Genomic DNA, 13,918 nt, shown 5'->3' on the forward strand with positions numbered 1-13,918 from the left:
TTTTTTGAATGGCTGTCAGTTTTTTATTGGATGTCAGACATTGTGATTTTACACTGTTCTGTGCTAGATATTTTTATATGCTTATAAATAATCTTGACTTTTGTTTTGTGCAGTGGTTACTTGGAAGTGGTTTCTTTCTGGTTTTTATTTTAAGCTCCGTTAAAGCAGAATCAGAACAGCATGTGGCTAGGACTAACATTTCTGAACTACTAAGGTAAAATACTTCTAAGTCTACTGGTTGACCTGTGAATTTTGAAGTTTTCCACTCTGGCTGACAGGAACAGACACAATACCCAGTCTTTTTTTTTTTTTTTTTAATACCCAGTCTTATATAATTCTGTGAATTATTTCCCTATAACCTTTATAGGTAGCTTTTTATCCGGCCTTGTGTATTTCCTCAGAATATGTTCTCATCATCTGAATAATAGGTCTACTCTGTAAAATCCAGATGCCCTTGTGCAGCTCTCTTCTCCTCATTCCTGTTCCCTGCAAACCCAATCTACTTTTGCCTCTTCCTAGAACATTCGGCTCTCTCTCTTCTATTCAACTAGAGAGGTAGCTGGAGTCTGCCCGGAAGAACTTCAATGTATGACAGTTGGAGCAACCAAAGGGCTCTCACCTCATTTGTTTCATGACTATCAGGGAACACTGCCCTTTGTTACCCAATGTTCAATGAAGCTGTTACTTCATATATTTTGCCATTTGTGACATCATTGTTTGCATCCCTGTCATTTCACTTGTTTGCAAGTGGAATCATCTTACTAATTTTTTTAATGGTGCCAATCTCAAATAGAGTTTTATTGAAGACATTGCATTTTCCACTTAATAATACAGTGTTTATAAATTGCAGTGCTTATTTCCTTTCCCTGTGCACATATTCCATATTCAAGTATCAAGAATGCCCAGTACACTTACTATAGCAGCTTGACCTTAAAGCTTCCATGGAATTTGCTACAAATCTGGATCCTTCAAATGTTGTGTAAAACAATGCTAAACCTATTATCAGGTTGGCTTAATCAACCTCTTCACTGGTAGGTCCAGAGGAGGCACGACCAGAGGGAGGAGCTCCACCACCAGGGAAGCCTCCAGGCATTCCTCCAGGCATGCCTCCTGTACTCTGGTACAAGCCTGGTAATGATGGGGTTGCAGACTTTCTCCAGCTCTTTTGTCTGATGCTCAAATTCTTCCTTCTCTGCAGTCTGGTTCTTATCAAGCCAGTTGATGATTTCATTACACTTGTCAAGAATCTTCTGTTTGTCTTTATCATTGATTTTGCCCTGAAGTTTTTCATCTTCAACATTTGCTTTCATGTTGAATGCATAAGACTCAAGTGAATTCCTGGAAGACACCTTGTCTCACTCGTTTCATCTTCAGCTTTGTACTTCTAAGTTTCCTGTACCACGTGCTCAATGTCCTCCTTGCTCAAGCTGCTCTTGTCATTAGTGATGGTAATCTTGTTCTCTTTCCCTGTGCTCTTATCCACAGCAGATACATTGAGGATACCATTAGCATCAATATCAAAAGTGACTTCAAACTGAGGAACACCACAAGGGGTAGGAGGTATGCCTGTGAGTTCAAACTTGCCAAGTATGTTGTTATCCTTGGTCACAGCACACTCACCTTCATATACATGAATAAGCACACTGGGCTGTTTGTCAAAATAGGCAGTGAAGGTTTCTTTCTGTTTGGTAGGAATGGTAGTATTGCACTTGATGAGCACAGTCATGATTCCTCCAGCAGTTTCAATGCCAAGAGAAAGTGGGGTGACATCCAACAGCAGCAAATCTCAAACATTTTCAGATTTGTCACCAGAAAGAATAGCTGCCTGGACAGATGCACCATAAGCAACAGCCTCATCAGGTTTGATGCTCTTATTCAGTTCCTTTCTATTGAAGAAATCTTGCAGAAGTTTCTGAATCTTGGTGATATGAGTAGAACCACCCACCAGGACAAAATAATGCACCTGAGACTTGTCTAGCTTGGCATTCTGAAGAGCTTTCTCTACAGGGTCCAGGGTGCCATGGAGCAGGTCAGCATTTAATGCTTCAAACTGGACATGAGTAATAGAGGTATAGAAGTCAATTCCTTCGTGCAGAGACTCACTCTTAATACTGGCCTGGGTGATGGAAGAAAGTGTATGCTTAGCATGTTCACAAGCAGTACGGAGACGACAGACTGCCCTCTTGTTTTCGCTGATGTCCTTCTTGTATTTGTACTTAAACTCTGCAATAAAATGGTTGATCATTCGGTTGTCAAAGTCTTCTCCACCTAAGTGGGGGTCTCCAGCTGTGGACTTGACCTCAAAGATCCCATCTTCAATAGTAAGGACTGACACATCAAAAGTGCCACCTCCTAAATCAAAGATCAACACATTCCTTTCAGCTCCAACCCTCTTGTCTAAGCCAAGCAATAGCAGCAGCAGTTGGCTTATTGATGATTCAAAGTACATTGAGACCAGCAATAGTTCCAGCATCTTTGGTAGCCTGACACTAAGAGTCATTGAAGTATGCAGGTACTGTGACAACTGCATTGGTAACAGTCTTCCCAAAGTAGGTCTCCGCAATTTCCTTCATCTTTTTCAAAACCATAGAGGACACCTGCTCTGGATAGAAACTTTTTGTCTCTCCCTTGTATTCTACTAGGACCTTGGGCCTGCCAGCATCATTCATCACCATGAAGGGCCAATGCTTCATATCATATTGGACGACAGTATCATCAAATCTACATCTATTCATGCATTTGGCATCAAAAAATGTGTTTGTGGAGTTCATCGCAACTTGATTCTTTGCAGCATCACTGATCAATCGTTCGGTGTCAGTGAAAGTGACATAACTTGGGGTAGTTTGCTTTCCCTGATCATTGAAAATTATTTAGTTTCCCATGCTGGAAGACACCCATGGAAGAGTAGGTGGTGCCAAGATCAATGCCAACTGTAGGTCCCTTAGACATAGTTGCTTCTGTGTGGGCTGGGCTCGACTCGAGGAGAAAACAGCCATCTGGAGATACGGCGCTGCTCTCAATGAGACCCTTCTTATTAAAATTTAAATGAGATTATATCACTCCTCTGCTTCAAAATCTTCACTTCCCATTTCACTCAGTAGCAGCCAAAGTCCTAACATAGGTCTACAAGGCTTTACATTAACTGGGTGGGCATCATTCTGAACTCATTCACTACTATTCTCATCCTCACTTATCTGCTCTGGCCACAATGAATCCCTTGCTTTTTGTTAAATAAGTTAGGTGTACTCTCTTCTCAGGATGCTAGCTCTTGATGCTTCCTCTGTCTGGAATGTTCTTTCCCTAGATAATCATATAGCTCACTCTTCAAATATTGTATTCTCATCAAGGAATGCTGTGTTCATACTATCTAAATTTACAATCTAAATCTGATGCTCCTCATTCCCTTTTTATTTTTCTTCTGAGTGCTCATGCACACACATGCACACACATACTTTTCTAAACATCTTATTATATCAGATATAATTCTGGCTTGCCTTTTACACATTTCTCCTTCTAATAAGGTATAATTTTCCCCATTTTATTTTTATCCTAATAATGTAGTAAGAATTTAAGTGTTAAGCATAATCACTAAAAAGTCAATAGAAATCAAATGTTAACACAATGCAATCTCAGTTCTTTCAAAAAATAGAACAGGTACTTCACCTGGTAGGTTAAAAAGTTCTGATTACCCTATCCATTGGGAAGTGTAGGTATGTGTTAAGATAACCATATCGTAATCTCCTGCCATTATCTGAGTAAAATAACAACAGGAAATTCCAAGAAAAATAATTTAAAGCAATATAAGAGCTATTGAGTTATACAAAACCTATTCCCTTATTTATATAAAGGCACACTTGCTTTCAGATGTCCATGTAAATCAGATTTAATTTAACATATTTTTAAGTTTTAATAAAATCAATTCAATTCAAACAACTACTATAAAACATTCAATTTACTTTTCAGATAGGGTGAGAAAGTAGCAGTATCCTAGAGTACTATACTACGGTTTATTTCTGATGAAGAATAATCATTCAGCTACTAATATTTTCATCAAGTTTATTTGTATTCGTGGTTACAATCAGGATCTAGCAATATTTTGGGGAGTATAATAAATTAAGAATGGAGTATTAAAAACTAAAGTTATGAGATGAAAGATTTTCAATTATTACCCTGAAACCTTAATCTTCCAAAACTTGAATGGAAATGAGTAGTTAAAATAACATGTCTAAAACATTTCTTGAGATAACGATATGGCACTTCAGAAAACAGAAGGGGCCTATCAAATCAGACCAGGCACTGAACACCGATCTAGTTAAATGTAGTCTACTATGCCCATAGCAGACTGGATTATAGGAACCTACAAATGGTCACACACATCTCAGAGCACTCTTCACACCTGGGGTGGTTTTAAACACAAAGTATTTCAGTATAAAATTCTTGCTAACTGCCATTTCTATGTGTTAGCTTTTCCCACTATCCAGGTAAAATAGAAAGATATGTGTCCATAAGATCCAAAAAGAAAAAAAAAAAGGTAAGAAATCTTAGGTAAGGTGGGAAAAGTGTGGAGGAAAAGAAATCTAAACGATAGCACAAATAGATTTCAAAATGAGTACTGAAAAGAGAAAAATATCCTATTTTTAAGTACAGAATTATTCTTTTTCATTTAATAAACCAGATTTCAAAGCAAAGGAGTACTAAATAACAAAATGCTCAAATAATAAAAAGATTTAAAAAAGCAAATGGTGTAAAATGCAACATTAAAAACATTATATGCAGGAAAATTTACTTTAAATCTCCCCAAAGGAAGAGATAGAATTAGAATTTACTATCTTGTTTTGCAGTAATGATTTGGATGATTCATCATAGTAGTTCTTTTGTTTACTTGCTCTGTGCATTTAACAATATTAGCTGTAAACACAATTAAATGCAAGAGGTCTGGCTTAGTGGTCATCCACAGAGATTTGCTACTAAATGTGACAAATGATCTTGTTATAAGGAACTCAAACTGCAGAACACTCCGAAGTGTCTAGACTTTGTTATGAGCAACTCTCAAGTTTTAGAGATTTCTTCACCAGGGTTGACCATAAATAACTAATAAATATAAATGACCACATAATCTCCTATTTCGTCTTTACAGCAATATCTCCATGCACACAATGCACACACACAGAGCAGAGGCCATTGTACCACTATCTCAAAGATCTCTATTTATTTTTATTTAAGTTAAATTAATTCACACGTAGTATATTATTAGCTTCAGAGGTAGAGTTTAGTGATTCATCAGTTGCATAGAACACCCAGTGCTCATTACATCAAGGTCTCTGTTTAAAAATCATCCTTGTCAGTTAGAGGACAGTGTGGTTTTTGAAGTAGGTGGAGAGAAAAATACAATATGAAGAATCAGCTGGAAAAAGTGATTTTTAACAGAGGACAGTTCTTAATCTTGAAATAGTGAGGAAGGTAAACCTCAAACCACTGTAGTATGCTAGTACTTATCAATAATTTTGATACAAATCCTGTCCATTCCCCTGGATAAGAACAACAACTACCTTAGGAGAAATTATCCTACAGGTAAATTTCCACGCAAGAGAGGTCTATGCCTATGATTGGACTGCTATGAAAAATATTTTTTTTTTCTGATAATGTATTTCACTTTCTGAAACTTGCCTAGTTAGAGATTCCTCTAAGTGTAAGTTACATGTATACTTTATTTAAAATATGACTTTCTAGGGCAATAAATACTGTGGAGAATAGGGTAAAGATATATAAATCATTAACACAGCTTTAAGTCCTTTTCTCAATTTCTTCTTAATAGCTATCAAAGGGTGTAATAGTGAAGATAGGGGAAATATGATGGCTGTGTAGATAAAGTAATTTTGGATTAGTTAAGCCCTCTAAAGGGTTTAAAATGAGGGTAGAGAAGGTCAGGGTGGGATTATCAGTGTGAAAGGGTTGTAGTATTGAGGATGTTATGAGAATAGTGAAAGGGAAACTTATAAGGAAAATGAAAAATTACTCAAAGGAAAGAGATAAAAGGAAAATTTTCTTATTCCAAAAATTTGCTAGTGTGACTTTGTCTGGACTGACACTTTTTCTTTGAATTCTGCAGGATGTTAAGAGTCCCAAGACATGTTTGTCTTTTCAACTGATTTGGATGCAGAAATCAGAGGTGAAGTGTATTTGGTAAAAGTCTCTAAAGTTGTTATTTAAACATTAAGGTTAGAATCATATATCATACTTTGCATAGAATTTAGGGCTTTCATCACATCTTCAAAGCTCTAACTTTTTAATATAAAACAGATAATCCTGGAAACATTAAGTCTCAGTTTAACATTTTTTTTTGAAGATTTTATTTATTTATTAATGAGAGACACACAGAGAGAGGCAGAGACACAGGCAGAGGGAGAAGCAGGCTCCCTGTGGGGAGCTGGATGTGGGACTTGATCCCAGGACCCCGGGATCATGCCCTGAGTCAAAGGCAGATGCTCAACCACTGAGGCACCCATGTGTCCCTAATATATTTTTTACATGTCTGATGAAGATATTTTTATATAAAACTTTTCTTCAAAATATTCATGACATGAGTCATAAACTGAACTTGTGTCAACTTGATATAATGAAAATGAGCTCTGGTTTGAGAATCAAGAAATTCAAGTGAATTGAGAACCAAAACCCTTTCATTCTACCACTAACTTCTCAAATATATGTCTTTAAGTTATCACTGAACATTTCTGAATCAAAATGTTCATGTATATAAATTTATAGTTTCTAAGGTTTCTTCCAACTAAAAAAAATGTATTTAATTAAACTCATAACCTACCCCTTCTGTTATACCTTAATATTGCTTTCTTTTATCCCTTTGCACTTTTCTTCTTTTCCTTGACTTCCCAAATATCAACAGATCACCATTACTTGCTTTGTAGCTTTAAATCAAGAAGTCCTAGTACAAAGAGAGGGTACAGATCATAACCTTCTAAACTTTAATTCAGTACAATATGTGCTTCTTCCAGGATATTTTCCTTCAGGACCAAAATCTATTGCATAATATGCAATTTTTCATTCATTCATTTAGTAATCAAATGTGAATAAGGCCTGCAATGGAGCAGAGACTGTGCTACCAATGGGGACACAATAATGCAGACCCCTTCTACATAAATGTCCCAAGCGAGTGGGAAAATCCAATACAATCAACAATTACTTTAATACTATAATAAAACATGCTTGAAAGAGACTGAGGAAGAGCGTATATAATCTGATCTTGAAATAGTTCAAAAGGGGTTCATGTTGATTCAAAAGGTAATATAGAAACTCAGGCCCAAATGACATATAGAAACCAGCCAAGGACAAATGAAAATAGATATGAGGCAGGCTATTTAGAGTAGAGAGAAAAGCATCACAGCATCACAGATGGGGAACTAAGGGATCATAAACAAACATCCTAGAGACATGAGGAAGCATGAAATATTTGGGAAAATGATCATTTTCATTGCCCTGGAGAAGAGTGTTTAAGGGAAAAATGTAAGGGGATGATGACTGGAGAGGTAGGCAGAAAGATTATTAATCACTTAATAATGTTGCAGTTTAGAGAGATTTTTTAGGATGCTATGTGAATGACTTATTAAAATTAGAAAATCAAGTTAGAAAGATTAGTTATTAGATCCCTCATCCACTTTTTTATTAGTTTTTTTCCAGTTTGCAATACATATTACTAAAGAATAAAAAAAATGTCAGCAGCTATTTGTAACTACTGATATTCTGCTATGCCATATAGGCAGCTAATAAATACCTATGAATTGAAATGTCCTGCTATAAGACATATTTAAGATTATGATGTCATATTTCAAGCACATTTCTTCTTTAATAAACCTTATATTTTGGAATAATTTCAGATTTACATTAAATTTGCAATGATAGCTCAGAGAATTTCCATATATTATTTACTTAGTTTCCCCTAAGGTTAACACCTAATGTAAGCATCGCTTACACACAGCTCTGATTCAAGAAAAGATGTTATTCTACTGAATTGATGGTTTTTATGTCCTTATGATGAAGTGGAACTGACTCTTGGTTAATTGATTTAAAACTAAGAAAATAGGGGATCCCTGGGTGGCGCAGTGGTTTGGAGCCTGCCTTTGGCACAGGGCGCGATCCTGGAGACCTGGGATCGAGTCCCGCCTTGGGCTCCTGGTGCATGGAGCCTGCTTCTCCCTCTGCCTGTCTCTCTCTCTCTCTCTCTCTCTCTCTCTCTCTGTGTGACTATCATAAATAAATAAAAAAAATTAAAACTAAGAAAATACTTAAACCCACGATTATCAAAGAGTGATACAAATTTATATATTACTATTGAATGAAAATATATTATCCCATAAAATAATGGTTGTTCATGTTTTACACTAAGGTGGTATCAACTGATGTTTATTAAAATGGCAGTATTACAGGCCCCATCATATAAGAATTGTCATCTATTAAAATCTGGCCTATGATTTTTGCTACAAAATTTGGTCTCCCAGTAACCATAATATCTTATGCAGAATCTCATTAACAGTCATAGTAGGAGAAGCAGAATGGCAGCAGACTTAGGAATCAAAGAAAATGTTTTATTTCTCTTAAATATGATTAAGATCTTAGAAACATTCCATAGAAGTAGTGTAATTTTTTTCTAAGTCAGTCTATATTCCATTTACCATATAAACATACTGATTATAGATCATACAGAGATAATTCTGTTTTTTTTTTTTAAGTCACTTTGTTGGCTGTATATGGTAGAGGAAAATTATACTTCAGTTTCTTCCTGTTGAGGACATAGCAGAACCATATTTCCCAATATTCCTCGTATTTAGGTTGGGGCCATATGATTCAGTTCTGGCCCAAAGGATGTGGGAAAAAGAGATATACACTACTTCCAGAGATGGTCATTAACCTCACTGCCTTACTATCTTTGCTCTTGCCATTCCATTATGACCTAAAAGACCAAGTATTATAATAGGGAGGTGCCTGAATCATCCTTAAATAAGAATGTGAGCAAGAGCAGCCACCCAAACTATATAAGACTGGAATGAAAGAGAATTAAATTTTTCTATCAAACTTTGAAATTCTGGGGGTATTATTTGATGTACATTCATATGTTAATACTCCGTGCTTCATTAAGGAAAAGATCCTAGTTACTCAGTCTTTTGTTATTGTTCTTACATTAGCTATGATCATCATTCAATTTAGGCAACATGTTATGATCATCTATTATTCTGAGCACAGGGAACTATTAAATGAACAACATATGTCCATAGACAAGCTCATAGAAGCTCATACCTAAATTACTATAAAATGGTACAGAAGAAAAAGCTCTATTGATTTTTGTGTTTGTTTATTTGTTTTTAGTTTAGTTTAGATCCAAGAAATGCCAATTATTATTTGTAACCTAGGGTTAATCATATAATCTTTTTTACATTCAGTGCTTAATATATGCTCTTTCCTTTCTACTTTTTTCTTTCCTTTCTATTATTCCTTGTTATTTTCGTTCATTGATCCCCTATACTAAACATTCAAGTTCTATAAATCTGAATATTAAGAAAAATCAACTAATTGATTGACAACTAATTTCATGTCTTTGATTCTCAATAAAAGTTGTTATCTCCCTGGTCTCCAAAGACATCACAACTAAAAAAGGGAAAAATAATGAACTACCAAAAGTAATTGAAGGTATCGTTAAAAGTATTATTTTTATCTCTTTCCTAATTAATCACACCAAAATAATTTTCAGAGAATGTGTCCAGGAAACCTTCATATGACATCATATGATAATAGACATGCAGTTTTCTTGGAAAAGTTAAGCATAACCCATCACCAAGAGAAGTCATTGATAAAATGCATAAATAAGTACTGACCAAACCAAAGCCTTTTACACAGAACTTAAAAGTCTTACACAAAACATAAGTATTTACACAAAAAAGCATTATTTATGCCAAACTTGAGCAACAAAAGAAGCTTTTTAGGGACTTAAAATAAAGTAGCATAACAAAACATTAACTCATTGGTGCATTCAAATACAGATATTATTACAGAACTAGAAAATGTGTTTACAGATGGTTGCTTTATTAACATTTTTTCCTAATAGCCACTAGAGGAGAAAGATCCGGTGATATGAAAACATGGAGAAATGAAAATGTGAACTTCAGAATGTGAAATAATATTGTTGAACATAGAGTCAATATTCACTACCTCAGTAGAAATAATTTCTGCTCAAGTAATATGCAATTAATCTTGTTATATATACATATATATAAAATTAATATGAAAAGCTGAAAACCTATAACAATAATCTTAGAAAATACCTAGATTACTTAAACAACAATTCTACAGCAGAAATCTTTAATAAGATCTCTAGAAACTAAATTAGCAGAGTTGAGCCAAATTCTATATTTAATTAATCACTGGTAGCAAAATAGAAAAATGCAACTTTTTTTTAATAACTCATTTTCCTTTTATTATTTAAATGTATTCTTAAGGTATTCCATACTTTCACAAGTCCCTTTGGAAACTTGTTTATTGATAAGGAAGATTAATGATGTGTAACAAAAAATGTTTATTTCATCTTGTGTCTTATTAGAATGCTGATATATTTGAACAAGTACCACTACACTAAGTGAGTAGCACAGATACATAAAACTGGTTTTGTGACCATCTATTTACCAATTCACTATCTATAAGAACTATTGCTTTTTATTTTATATCAGCATACTCTTTCTAAATGTAACATTTTTTTTCCTTTTTTACAAATACACTTATTCAAAAATTTATACATTATCAGCAATTAATATACCTATGTTTAACAAAAAATCTGTCAATTTATATTGATCATTGTAATCCTATGTTATACTGCTTTCTATTTTTTAATTCCCATTAATATATGGTGTTATGAAACTTTTAGGTGTACCATGTAGTAATTCAAAAATTGCATACTCTACTCAGTGCTCATCATTAGTGTACTCTTCATCCTCTTCACCTATTTCATGCATCTCCCCACCCACCTTAAGTGTAATATTCTTTCTTTTTTTTAAGATTTTATTTATTTGTTCATGAAAGATACAGAGAGAGGCAGAGACATAGAGGGAGAAGCAAGATCTTTGAGGGGAGCTAATGTGGGACTCAATCCTGGGACTCTGGGACCACGTCCTGAGCCAAAGGCAGGTGCTCAACCACTGAGCCACCCAGGTGTCCCAAGTGTAACATTCTTAAGAATTGTCAAAATTTAAATTGTTTATTGAATGGATAACAAGATAATTTTTAGTAATATAAACAACTACAGTTTGGTTTATGGTCTTATTTTTTTGCTAATGAGGTAAATTAAAAATTAAAATCTTAAACATCAGGCCTGATTCTAAATTAATGAGCAAAGAACAATGTAATTCTTAGTAGGCAGTACTATAAAAGGTATCCTTCCTATCTACTAGAATTTTACCTGAAACAGTAATCAATATGGATTTTAGTGAGATTGTCATATTATTGGTCTTGAATAATAATACCTTTCTTAGACACTATTCATATCTTTCATTCAGATTGCTTTCTCAGCAACACTATAGTAGATATTTGTTATACTTTTTTGGTTGTCCATATTTTGAACCCTTTTTTCTATGTTAAGGAGTAACTTAGTTTTTCAGGAACACTCCTCATAAAATACACTTTCAAAATCCCAACTACTCATTTGCCCAACCTCTTGTAGCACAGCGGAAGCACCCTTCCTGGGCATTACATTTAGGTATAACCACTGGGGCTTTGGGTCAGAAGCTAGTTTTATGAAGAAGCAGAAAGAGCATGGGCTCCATTCTAATGAGGATGCTGCTCGTAGAGTCAAATACACACACCTGGTTTCCAAAGATGACAATGGCAGCAATCTGACAGCAATATCTCCTGATGGTGATTTCAGCTGTATGTTCATCCCAGTGACAACAGTGATAAGTCTACACTGGACCAGTTTTGTGATATGATTTGAGACACTGTTCTAGCCTGGATGATTCCAACCATGATTCTTGTCCTTTTAGAGACACTTTGAGGTACCACATATACTTTCAATAAAACTTTTTTTCTATTGAAATTCTCTAGAATTGTTTTAGTTGGCTTTCATATAAAAACTTTGAGGGGCACATGGGTGACTCAGTCAGTTAAGCTCTGACTCTCGGTTCTGGTTCAGGTCATGATCTCACCATGCTGGGATCAAGCCCTGTGTCAGGCTGTGCACTGAGCAAAGAGCCTGCTTTAGATTCTCTCTTTCTTCACCTCTCTCTCTCTCTCTCTCTCTCTCTCTCTCTCTTCTCTCCCCTCTCCCTCTCTGGTAGTCTAGTGGTTAGGATTTGGCCCTTTCTCTCAAATAAATACAATCTTAAAATTAAAAAAAAAAACTTTGATACTAAAGCTGAATGTAGTGATTAGAGACAATTTTAGTTTGTCTCATTTTAAGAAGAAAAATATTTTTCGGAACACAAACAGTCATGCTGGGCATGTGTAGGGAAAAGTCTGTGCAGGACCAAAGTGATGAATAGTGGCAGGTACTCTTGATTGTAACTGTGGATTTGTTTTATATCCTACACAAAGCTTCCTTCTTATTATCACAACTCATCTCCAAATATAGAGATTGAAAGGTCAAATATTTGCTTCACTTGCTTCCTTTACAGTTCTGGAATAGGAAGTGATAATTTGGCCCAATCTAGAAAAATTAGACATTATGGGGGAAATGTATGTTTACCTGTGGGTAAAGTGTTTCCTCCTAAAGATGAGAACTTGGGACAACTGGATGGCTCAGTGGTTGAGCATCTGCCTTTGGCTCAGGGTGTGATCCTGGAGTCCTGGGATTGAGTCCCACATCGGGCTTCCTGAGTGGAGCCTGCTTCTCCCTCTGCCTGCGTCTGTCTCTCTCTCTCTGTCTCTCATGAATAAATAAATAAATAAATAAATAAATAAATAAATAAATAAATAAATAAAATATTTAAAAGAAAAGATGAGAACTTGAACAAGAAATAGCTGTTGTCTTTGGCTGGTTATTTTTGTTTACAATGTGATCTCTGAAAGTATAAACACCACTCTGTAACTGTAAGGAATCAAACCTAGGAACAAGCCATTACATCAAGGAAGTCAAGAGCAAGGGGCACCTGGGTGGCACAATCAGTTACGCATCTGCACAAGTCATGATCCCAAGCTCCTGGTATCCAGCCCTACTTGGGGCTAACTGTTCAGTAGGCAGGCTTTATTAACACTGTTTAATATTATTTAATCTCCTTCTCTTTCTCCCTTCCTCTCTGCTGCTCCCCCTGCTTTTTCTCTCTCTCTCTCTCTCTCTCTCTCACTCATTTTCTCTCTCTCGCTGTCTTTCTGTCAAATCAATCAACCAATCAATCAATCTTTAAAAAAAGGAAGTCAAGAGCTAAACCATGATTAAATCCCAAAACACCTTTCATCATGATACTGAGAAATGGAAAATAGCCTACTGTTGAACAGAGTTGTAACCTGAAGCCGAAAACAATGTTCAATGAGACCTACAGAAAATGAATATATTCACTAAACAACAGAGGCAAACTAAGTGAGAATTTATAGAATATTTGTGTCACCGAAATATAACCAGTATATGAATATCCTATGAACATGTATTTTTTAGTACTACCAATGAAATTAATGGGTAGATAATACTTCCCAAATAAAAAATCTAAGGAATTTTCTCTAATAGTACACAATACAATTATGGGACTATATGTAAAACTCAAAGTCCCAAGTCACTCTTTTCTAATTATAAAATGCATGCATACTGAAGAAAAAAAAATTATCTTCCAGAAATCTTGAAAGCCAGAATTATACAGATAGTACTTTAATTATTTGTCCTTTCAGAATGTATTGTTTGGGGTGCCTGGGGGGCTTAGTGGTTATGCATTCAACT

At 35.2% G+C, this 13,918-nt stretch overlaps 1 protein-coding gene and 1 pseudogene across 1 annotated transcript in view; both read right to left on the reverse strand.

Annotated features, from left to right (window-relative positions):
• The window catches only part of LOC129495604 (low-density lipoprotein receptor-related protein 1B), a 1,831,349-nt gene that overhangs the window by 1,070,494 nt on the left and 746,937 nt on the right, over window positions 1–13,918 (reverse strand). The gene's annotated exons all lie outside the window — the stretch shown is intronic.
• On the reverse strand, window positions 1,013–2,949 carry LOC129495605 (heat shock cognate 71 kDa protein-like; annotated as a pseudogene).

Source organism: Nyctereutes procyonoides, unplaced genomic scaffold (genome assembly GCF_905146905.1).
Source record: "Nyctereutes procyonoides isolate TBG_1078 unplaced genomic scaffold, NYPRO_anot_genome, whole genome shotgun sequence".
NCBI classification, from domain to species: domain Eukaryota; kingdom Metazoa; phylum Chordata; class Mammalia; order Carnivora; family Canidae; genus Nyctereutes; species Nyctereutes procyonoides.